Raw genomic sequence first — 12103 nt, 5'->3', positions numbered from 1 at the left:
CGATCAATCCAACACCTCTAAAAAACCACGACCAGAAATGATTACAAATACAAGAGAACCTTCAATGAACACGGGAATGTCCAAAAATAAACCAGAAACAAGTTCTGAAAAATATCAAACAGAGGAGAATTCCAAGGAAAAACACATTGTAAACTCTTCAATAAATTCACAATCAACAAGTGTTAAACCAATACTACTTAATTCATATTTGATTAAATCAAATCTGCCTAATGAACTAGTTGATTCATTTAAAAATGCAGCCGGTCAATCCAACACCTCCAAAAAACCACGACCAGAAATGGCTGCAAATACAACAGAACCCACAATGAATCCGGAAATGTTCAAAAATAAACCAGAAACAAGTTCTGAAAAATATCAAACAGAGGGGAATTCCAAGGAACCACAAAATGTAAACTCTTCAATCAATTCACAATCAACAACTGTTAAACCAATACTACTTCATTCATATTTGATAAAATCAAATCTGCCTAATGAACCAGTTGATTCCTCTAAAAATGTAGCCGATCAATCCAACACTTCTAAAAAACCACGACCAAAAATGACTGCAAATACAACAGAACCTACAATGAATCCAGCAATGTCGAAAAATAAACCAGAAACAAGTTCTGAAAAATCTCAAACAGAGGAGAATTCCAAGGAAAAACAAATTGTAAACTCTTCAATAAATTCACAATCAACAAGTGTTAAACCAATATTACTTAATTCATATTTGATAAAATCAAATCTGCCTAATGAACCAGTTGACTCATCTAAAAATGTAGCCGATCAATCCAACACCTCTAAAAATCCACGACCAGAAATGATTACAAATACAAGAGAACCTTCAATGAACACGGGAATGTCCAAAAATAAACCGGAAACAAGTTCTGAAAAATCTCAAACAGAGGAGAATTCCAAGGAAAAACAAATTGTAAACTCTTCAATAAATGCACAATCAACAAGTGTTAAACCAATATTACTTAATTCATATTTGATAAAATCAAATCTGCCTAATGAACCAGTTGACTCATCTAAAAATGTAGCCGATCAATCCAACACCTCTAAAAAACCACGACCAAAAATGACTGCAAATACAACAGAACCTACAATGAATCCGGCAATGTCGAAAAATAAACCAGAAACAAGTTCTGAAAAATATCAAACAGAGGAGAATTCCAAGGAAAAACACATTGTAAACTCTTCAATAAATTCACAATCAACAAGTGTTAAACCAATATTACTTAATTCATATTTGATAAAATCAAATCTGCCTAATGAGCCAGTTGACTCATCTAAAAATGTAGCCGATCAATCCAACACCTCTAAAAAACCACGACCAGAAATGATTACAAATACAAGAGAACCTTCAATGAACACGGGAATGTCCAAAAATAAACCAGAAACAAGTTCTGAAAAATATCAAACAGAGGAGAATTCCAAGGAAAAACACATTGTAAACTCTTCAATAAATTCACAATCAACAAGTGTTAAACCAATACTACTTAATTCATATTTGATTAAATCAAATCTGCCTAATGAACTAGTTGATTCATTTAAAAATGCAGCCGGTCAATCCAACACCTCCAAAAAACCACGACCAGAAATGGCTGCAAATACAACAGAACCCACAATGAATCCGGAAATGTTCAAAAATAAACCAGAAACAAGTTCTGAAAAATATCAAACAGAGGGGAATTCCAAGGAACCACAAAATGTAAACTCTTCAATCAATTCACAATCAACAACTGTTAAACCAATACTACTTCATTCATATTTGATAAAATCAAATCTGCCTAATGAACCAGTTGATTCCTCTAAAAATGTAGCCGATCAATCCAACACTTCTAAAAAACCACGACCAGAAATGACTGCAAATACAACAGAACCTACAATGAATCCGGGAATGTCGAAAAATAAACCAGAAACAAGTTCTGAAAAATCTCAAACAGAGGAGAATTCCAAGGAAAAACAAATTGTAAACTCTTCAATAAATTCACAATCAACAAGTGATAAACCAATATTACTTAATTCATATTTGATAAAATCAAATCTGCCTAATGAACCAGTTGACTCATCTAAAAATGTAGTCGATCAATCCAACACCTCTAAAAAACCACGACCAGAAATGATTACAAATACAAGAGAACCTTCAATGAACACGGGAATGTCCAAAAATAAACCAGTAACAAGTTCTGAAAAATATCAAACAGAGGAGAATTCCAAGGAAAAACACATTGTAAACTCTTCAATAAATTCACAATCAACAAGTGTTAAACCAATACTACTTAATTCATATTTGATTAAATCAAATCTGCCTAATGAACTAGTTGATTCATTTAAAAATGCAGCCGGTCAATCCAACACCTCCAAAAAACCACGACCAGAAATGACTGCAAATACAACAGAACCCACAATGAATCCGGAAATGTTCAAAAACAAACCAGAAACAAGTTCTGAAAAATATCAAAGAGAGGAGAAATCCAAGGAAGCACAAAATGTAAACTCTTCAATCAATTCACAATCAACAACTGTTAAACCAATTTTACTTAATTCATATTTGAAAAAATCAAATCTACCTAATGAACCAGTTGACTCATCTAAAAATGTAGCCGATCAGTCCAACACCTCTAAAAAACCACGACCAGAAATGATTGCAAATACAAGAGAACCTTCCATGGACACTGGAATGTCCAAAAATAAACCAGAAACAAGTTCTGAAAAATATCAAACACAGGAGAATTCCAAGGAACCACAAAATGTAATCTCTTCAATCAATTCACAATCAACAATTGTTAAACCAATACTACTTAATTCATATTTGATAAAATCAAATCTGCCTAATGAACCACTTGATTCATTTAAAAATGCAGCCGGTCAACTCAACACCTCCAAAAAACCACGACCAGAAATGATTGCAAATACAAGAGAACCTTCCATGGACACTGGAATGTCCAAAAATAAACCAGAAACAAGTTCTGAAAATTTTCAAACAGAGAAGAATTCCAAAGAACCACAAGATGTCAACTCCTCAATAAATTCACAATCAAAAACCGTTACACCAATATTTCTTAATACATATTTTATAAAACCGATTCCATCTAATGAACTAGTTGATCCATCTAATAATGTTGCCGAACCTTCCAAGGTGTCTGAAGAACAGGAACCAGCAACCAGTTCTGAAAGATACAAATCAACGACAAATTTCAACAATCCACTAATGACCACCAGCCCCCAGCACCTATTTGATTCTGAAAGCACAGAACTTGATGCTCTGAGCCTTTTAATTGCAAAACTTGTAGCTGATTTCAAAAATTTAAGATCTCTACCTGACTATGAAAAATCACAACATGTGGTTGATACTGACAACCAACAACCTGTAGTTCGTTCTTCAATCTCACCACCCGTAGTTGATTCTGAAGATTCCCAACCTGAATTTCATTCTGGAATCCCACAGCCTGTAGTTACTTCTTCATCCTCACACACTCTAATTGATTCTGGAATTTCCCAACCTGCAGTTGATCCTGGATCCCCACAATCTGTAGTTGATTCTGGAACACAACAGACTGCAGTTGCTCCTTCAATGCCACAGCCTGTAGTTGATCCTGGAACCCCACAACCTGTAGTTGATCCTGGAACCCCGCAATTTATAGTTAATTATGGAACTCAACGGATTGCAGTTGCTTCCTCAACCTCACAACCTGCAGTTGATTCTGAAAGCCCACAATCTGTAGTTGATTCTGGAACTCAACAGCCTGCAGTGGCTTCTTCAAATCTACAACTTCCTGTTGATTCTGGAACCCCACAATCTGCAGTTGATTCTGGAACTCAACAATCTGTAGTTGATTTTGGAACCCCACAACCTGAGGTTGTGTCTGGAACTCCGCAGCCTGCACTTACTTCTTCAATCCCACACACTGTAATTAATTCTGGAATTTCCCAACCTGTAGTTGATCCTGGAACCTCCCAACCTAGAGTTGTTTCTGGAACTCAACAGCCTGCAGTCGCTTCTTCAAACGCACAACCTGCAGTTGATTCTGGAACCCCACAATCTGTAGTTGATTCTGGAACACAACAGACTGCAGTTGCTCCTTCAATGCCACAACCTGTAGTTGATCCTAGAACCCCACAACCTGTAGTTGATTCTGGAACTCAACAGCCTGCAGTTGTTTCTTCAACCCCACAATTTGCAGTTGATTCTAGAACCACACAATCTGTAGTTGATTTTGGAACTCAACAGCCTTCAGTTGCTTTTTCAATCTCACAACCTGTAGTTGATTCTAGAACCCCACAATCTTTAGTTGATTCTGGAACTCCACAGCCTGCAGTTGTTTCTTCAATCCCACAACCTATAGTAGATTCTGAAATCCCACAACTTGTAATTGATCCTGGAACTCCACAACCAATAGTTGATTCTGGAACTCAACAGCCTGCAGTTGCTTCTTCAACCCCACAACCTGCAGTTGATTCTGGAACCCCACAACCTATTGTTGATTCTGGAACTCAACAGCCTGCAGTGTCTTCTTCAATCCCACAACCTGCAGTTGATTCTGGAACCCCACAATCTGTAGTTGATTCCGAAACTCAACAGCCTGCAGTTGTTTCTTCAATCCCACAATTTGCAATTGATCCTGGAACCCCACAATCTATAGTTAATTCTGGAACTCAACAGGCTGCAATTGCTTCTTCAACACCAGAACCTGCAGTTGATTCTGGAACCCCACAATCATCTGCAGTTGATTCTGGAATTCAACAGCCTTCAGTTGTTTCTTCAATCCCACAACCTGTAGTTGATTCTGGAACTCAACATCCTGCAGTTGTTTCTTCAATCCCACAACCTATTTTGGATTCTGAAATCCCACAACTTGTAATTGATCCGGGAACCCCACAACCTATAGCAGTGGCTTTTTCAATCTCACAACCTGCAGTTGATTCTGGAACCCCACAATCTGTAGATGATTCTGAAACTCAACCGCCTTCAGTTGCTGCTTCAATCTCACAACCTGTACTTGATTCTGGAACCCAACAACCTGTAGTTGATTCTGGAACTCAACAAACTGCAGTTGCTTCTTCAACCCTACAATCTGTAGTTGATTCTGGAACTCAAAAGCCTTCAGTTGCTTCTTCAAACCCACAAGCTTTACTTGATTCTGGAACTCAACTATCTGTAGTTAATTCTGGAACTCAACAGCCTGCAGTTGCTTATTCAATCTCACAACCTGTAGTTGATTCTGGAACCCCACAATCTGTAGTTGATTTTGCAACTCAACAGCCTTCAGTTGCTTTTTCAATCCCACAAACTGTACTTGATTCTGGAACCTCACTATCTGTAGTTGATTCTGAAACTCAACAGCCTGCAGTTGCTTATTCAATCTCACAACCTGTAGTTGATTCTGGAACCCTACAATCTGTATTTGATTTTGGAACTCAACACCCAGCAGTTGCTTCTTCAATCCCACAACCTTTAGGTTATTCTGGAACCCCACAATCTGTAGATGATTCTGGAACTCAACAACCTTCAGTTGCTTCTTCAATCCCACAACCTGTAGTTGATTCTGGAACCCCACAGTCTGTAGTTGTGTCTGAAACCCCACAAATTGTATTTAATTCCAAAGGGCCACAACAGTCCCCTCACACCGATAAGTCGCAACCTGGACTTGGTTCTAAAGGGTCACAAAAGTTTCCTCACTCCGATAAGTCACAACCTGGAGGTTCTAAAAGGCCACAACAGATTATTCACTCCGATAAGTCACAACTTGGAGCTGATTCTAAAGGGCCACAACAGTCCGATAAGTCACAATCTGGAGTTGAATCCAAAGGGCCACAACAGTCCCCTCATTCCGATAAATCAGAACCTGGAGGTTCTAAAGAGTCACAAAAGTCCCCTCACTCCGATAAGTCTAAACCTGGACTCGGTCCTAAAGGATCACCACAATCCACTCACTCCGATAAATCGGAACGTCCTGGTAATTCTAGAGAGTCAAAACCATCACCTGGGATTAAAAAACCGGCAAAACCATCATCTTCTGGTGAGTCAATTAATTAAATTATTAATTCATAATTAATTAGTAAATAATTAGAATTGGGAATTTCCCATGAAAACTTTCTGCGAAATACGAGTGTCAAAGTGCTAGTATTATTTGATTTTAAGAATGTATTAATTTAGCAATATACCTATACAAGTAAGTTTAAATTAGCTGACTTAGTAACAATATGTGTTATACAGGGTCGCTACAAAGTATGGCAACAGTTAAATATTTTTGTTTTCCCTTGCCCACATTTTGGTGCATATGTTTTTTATTTATCTGCTCTCGGAAGTGCACAACCACCCCTAACTTCTTTTCAAATGTAAGGGTTCTATGATTGGCGTATAAGTACACTTTGTGGTCTCAAACGCTACTTTATACTAAATCATACTTCATGAATTTTAGACGTTGGAATTATAATTGTAGATTTTATTATTATTATTATTATCTGATAATGGAGAAAATTTATAAAATAAGCAAGAAACACATTTTACATTCCGAGGAATGGGTAAGCAGATTTTTTGGGCAAATGTCAAAGAAACGTCAATGCGCTGTCGTTAACCTAGAAAACAAATTTTCGATTTCGGCAAAATTTACAGACGTTCACTGTAATTATACGCCATAATTATCCCCGAATAAGTGGTAAAATGTGTTTTACCATTGAAGGTAAAGCACAGCAGTATACATGTAGGACTCAAGCTCAGACAAACTTTTCGATAAAACAAAAGATGAGGTAGCACCTAGAAAACAATACAATATTTAAATTAACCAGGTTAACTTTGGAAATGTATTGTGGGTTGCATTTTCAATTCCGTTGGGCTGATTATCACTCGTGAAATACCTTGTATTTATATGTAGCCGTTTTTAAAGTTTAAACTATTTTCAGCTTTAGTGCCAAATGCACCGTCGTTACCAGTACCAGACGTTTTTGATTGCGTACAAAAAGCAACCATGTTGAAACCATTATCTTGTAAAGATTTGGGAAAACTACTGACGTTCATGTGGCCACATCATTACCATTATCTACCTCCGGTGGTTCAACAACATATACATGTACCACAAGCTCACAAAATTAATGACGCCTGGTCTATGGCAAGTCGTGAACGACTACTGTACGTCCCTAAAATGAAATCAGAGTATTATGTAATGGGTCATGCTCCGTATAACCCACACCTTGTGGGAGCTCGAGCAGTCCTGAACGCACCCCTGTATAATCGCAATGCAATATGGATGAAATAACTATTAGCTTAGCCAAATAAGTATACAAACAAAATGTTATTTTATTTAAAAATGTGAAAATACATAAATGTTTAAGCTCATATGGTTTTATTGTAAGTGAAGTGTCTTGATAAATGTTGCTTCTAAAGCTCAGAATTGAAGGATCAATTCTAAGTATTGTTCAATAAATACAACATTACATTTCGTTTTATTTGATAATAACGTAAAAAAAGTCTATTTTCAAGGATTTGATACGATGTATGAGATTTGGATCTACCACAGTCAGAATCAAGTTGACTTTGGACTTAAGGATCCAGCATTTCCTCTTAAGGATTTCATGTAGTTGCTTCAGTAATTATAGCAGTAATTTTTGAAATAATGGTTAACAATTTTGGTAGTATTTCCAACATTTGGACTACACTTATTCGTCAGATCTAGCCCAGAAACAATCCCCCCTTAATAAATACGTAAAAATTAATTTACTCTCTTAATGTGCCAGATAATATTTTATTGTACTAATAACTCCGATCACTTGTTCTACAACAATAGGAAATCTTCAAAGTAACTATTATAATAAATCAACCAAGAATAATTGACCTGCTATTGGCTGAGATTAATAAAGGGGTAGCATTGGCTTTTGCTAGCAATTTTTCTAGTCTTTTCTCGCATATGTTATGCTTTTGTTTATATGTGTGCTAGCAAAGACTAGAAAAATTGCTAGCAAAAGCAAATGCTACCTCTTTATTAAAATGAGCCATTGGATTCACGACATCTACCTAAATATAACTTTTAGTTACATTACGATGTGATAGAATTTTTAATTTTACATAAAATTAGATTCAAATTCAGACGAAGCTTCAGTCACCTATAACAACATCTACCGATGATGATGCTCACTTTCTACATGTGCACTTGTCTGATTTGCATTGCTGACAAAATGATCTCAGCAAATGGTGAGTGTCTATATTGTAAATATTCTTAGTAAGCTAAATTATTTTTCATGTTATTTAGCATGGGGTCGAGAAGATTACACAAACCAAAAGCTTAATTATTTTCAACCTCTGGCATTTAGAAGGCCTCAATTATCACCCCCATTGTCATGTACGTCAGCATCCACAAACACAATAGAACTCCCACAATTGAAACAAGTACGGAAACTAAAGCCACACAAAAACAAACTGAAACCAGAACCAGCATTTTCTACACGAGTTCGTTCAACATCTGATCAACCAGATTTCTCTGAACTGGAGCCTTCCGATGCACATCTTCTCCAATTAGCTTCGCCAAAATCAAATACTTCGTAACCAATTGCACCAAGTGCACCAACGGAGCCCAAATTTTCACTAGCTTCTCGTAATCTAGGTATGTTGTAGTTATATTTATTGTGTGTCAAATACTGAAAAGGATTTACAGATTGTTCGCCTCTACGAGTCGATCTGGGCTTAATTGAAAGCTTTTTCGGGACAAAGATACATAGAGCCCGTACTTAAGTTTAAAGATGGAATATGTTTTCAACTGTTGGAGTTATTGAAAGACTATTTAACTTTAGAAAAAAATTGTTTAAATAATCATTCTATACCAGACAAAGCCAAGCCTTCTGTAGGCAAGACCCATCTAGGTGAAAAATCGGAATTTCAATGTTAATGATAGATGTCAAAAAATCTAATTTTGTTTTTAAATAACGAACGTGAATACTGTATAAAATGTTTTCATTATTTTATTAAAATAAATTCCAATTAGGTACGGATAAATTCCAAAATATTTAAAAAGTTTATGATTCTTAAAAATCTCTTACACTGTGTTCACTGTGTTGATAAAATCTATTGAAGAACCGAAGAAGACTTATAAGCAAACTGTATAGGAAGTAGGTGACATTTTGTAGATTGTCTAAAGCACTGTTAATCTGCGAACAGTCTAAAACAACAGTTAGTCAACAGATTGCGTGACGATTTGGGCATTCTCTAGATTGAGTGGGCATTTCGCGGATTGATTGCTTTCACAAATTGACAGTTACAAGGGCTTCTTTGAAATCACATGATAATATCAGGTTTTCGTGGCTTTGAGATTTCATTGACAATACAATTCATGTATCATATGATCCCTTTTCAATAATCTGCATTGGCTGAAATATGGTAGTAAGAGGATATCACAGAAATAGTATGAAACAAAAGAATCTATCGCTAAACTTGACACCCAAAAAGTTTTCTTCAAATTGCGCGATTATAACCTGACGAAAGGTGTAACAATCGTTGATGGGAAAGTTCGCTGATATAAGGAAGCAATCACTAAGTCGGTCGCAAAATAGTTATTTGTATCAAGGCTAGAAATTGCCATTTTACAAGCGCAAGCATGGTTTGTGGGGCAGAGGTGTCAGCCGAGGCTCACAAATGCGCAAAACATTTTATAGCCTTGTGATATACAAAAATTTTTCGGCCGACAATTTATTTAAAGCAAAATATAATCATTTTTGTTAAAAAATTACCGGATAGGTAATTTATTTCTCTTCCATTGACAACATAAAGGATCCAAGAAGCGAATGTCACGATAAAAGTCAATCAATGCCTTAAATATTTAAAACCGTCGTCATCCTCTCTGTTATTCCTAAGCCGTCGCTTGATAACCCCCTCGGCCTCTACAGGTATGCACAATGTGCAGCTTGAAGATAAAGGATACAAATTTGCCCGAAATCAATAACCGGTGTTTTTTTAAATTTGGTGGCGAAGTTGGCGTTGAAGAGTCGATTGTGAATGCACTATACGGATAACGGATCACGGATCAGCTGTTTAAATCTTAGGCTTTTACACGAGTGGTGCGTTCTCAATCGACTCAACGCCAACTTCGAGACCCTTTATTTCACACTTAAAAAATTGTACAAAAATTACACATGACATTGACATTTTGTGCTGCCAACCTAAAATCTTTCATTAAAATTCCTGTTTCGATTTTCTTACTTAGGCAGGGAAATGCCATTTTCCAGACGATTTAGACGAATGGAAAATCAGTTTTTGTAGACGGAGGCCGAAAAATATATTTATCAATAAGCAAAGCCAGTGGTGTCTGATTGTGAAATTAAATGTTTCTCATTTATTAATTCACTGTATTCTCTCATCAAATATAAACTCGCAATATGATTAGGTAATAATCGACGATACGACTCGTGAAATCAAAGTTGCACCATACAACTCTCAGGTTCACTCGCAGGTATCATCATCAGATGAGCAGTCTACAGAAGCAGCCCAAAAAAAACGTTAATTTAGAAGAATTTAATTGAAGAACAGTTATCTCATCATTGTGACAATTAAACTATACATATTATCCATTTACTAAACTCCCGCACTGTGCAAGTTGCCGCACTGCCATTTTGAGACTAGTAATTTTTACTTTAACGTTGGCGCAAAAATTTGAAATTTCAAGTTTGAAGTTAACTTTAATAAATTCTCTTTCTTTCATTCAAAGTATTACTTACACGAAATGGCTGAACAAGAAGAAGATATGAAATGTAAAAGAATACTGTCAAAGGTCAGAGAGAAGAAGGGTATTGTTAATTATTGTTTGGTAAGAAGAGAATTACTCCATTGACATAACCATACTTTTCTTGTTGACGTTTTTATAACTAGATTTTGTGTACAGGCAACTGAAAAGGTATCTCACCATAGATACACTCCAAAAAAAAATCAAAAACTTGACACTGACAGTGCGGGGGTTTAATAAACGGATAGTATGTATGTAATGATGTTAAGAATAATAATAACATTATCCTATAAATATTAATACTTCCAATTCTGTGGACTAAATTTATACCACCAAATTTTTGATATGAAATGAAAATGAAAGCCCGTTGTATTTGAGTTAAGTTAACGAACATATTTAACCCATGTTTCTAAATCATAAGACAAGCCAAATTCGTGTGAATTAGAACCAATCTAATCAAGCATAGAGCCAGAATTGAATTTTATTGAATAACACAATTACTGAAGGCAACTTAGAAAATGATGAATACAATGTAGTGACCCAGTTTAAAATTTTAAATTTAAATTTCCGGTACCGCCACAATAGCGCGCCAAATGTGAAGGTACTAGCGGCTAGACTAGGAACTAAGGGAAAGCGGAAATATAGCGGGGGTGAAACGGGCTCGCGCGGGTGGTTGAAGGGGGTAGGTCACTTTTGTTTGGTTTTTCGAAACGAACAGACCTTGCGAAGAGCGATCCAATATTCCAAAAATCTGTAAGTTACATCTGAACCGATTACACTACCGTTCCGAGTAGATATTTTGTGTCCCCGTGAAGAATACGGCGTTTTTTTAATTCACCTGGGTAATTTAACCCACTTTCGTTGCCTTTTTTTTGTGTTTTGTTTTTGGGACCAGGACCACGTGGTAAGGGTATGTTGTAGATTTCATTTTGTTGGATGCTGTTGCTTTAAGGAGCGCCCATTCGTTAATTTTAAGCGTTATCTTTCTTCCGGGAGGTTCATTTTTTAACAATCTGGTAATTTCGAAAATTCGGAGCCGTCGTCCGAACCGCGTGCGTCCATTTTGTTTTTTTTTCTTCACTAACTTTTTCTAACGGCACTCGACCCGCCATTTTCTTTTTGTTTAACATTTCCAGCGATTATTGTATTCGTGATTTGTGTTGTTTACTGATATTTGTGCCATTTAAAGTGGTTCTATTTTATCTTTATTTAACTTCACGTTTTGTTCTCTTTTATTTGCTCATTGTTTAATGTTGCGGTTTGTTTTTGCTTATGTTATCCTTGTTTAATGTTGCGTTTTGTTTTGTTTATTTGATCATTGTTTAATGTTGCGCTTTGTTTTGTTGAATTTTCGCATCGTTTAATGTTACGCGTTGTTCGATTGAATTAAA

The sequence above is a fragment of the Tenebrio molitor genome, chromosome 6 (genome assembly GCF_963966145.1).
Source record: "Tenebrio molitor chromosome 6, icTenMoli1.1, whole genome shotgun sequence".
In the NCBI taxonomy this organism is placed as follows: domain Eukaryota; kingdom Metazoa; phylum Arthropoda; class Insecta; order Coleoptera; family Tenebrionidae; genus Tenebrio; species Tenebrio molitor.
Note: the sequence above shows the minus strand (reverse complement) of the source record.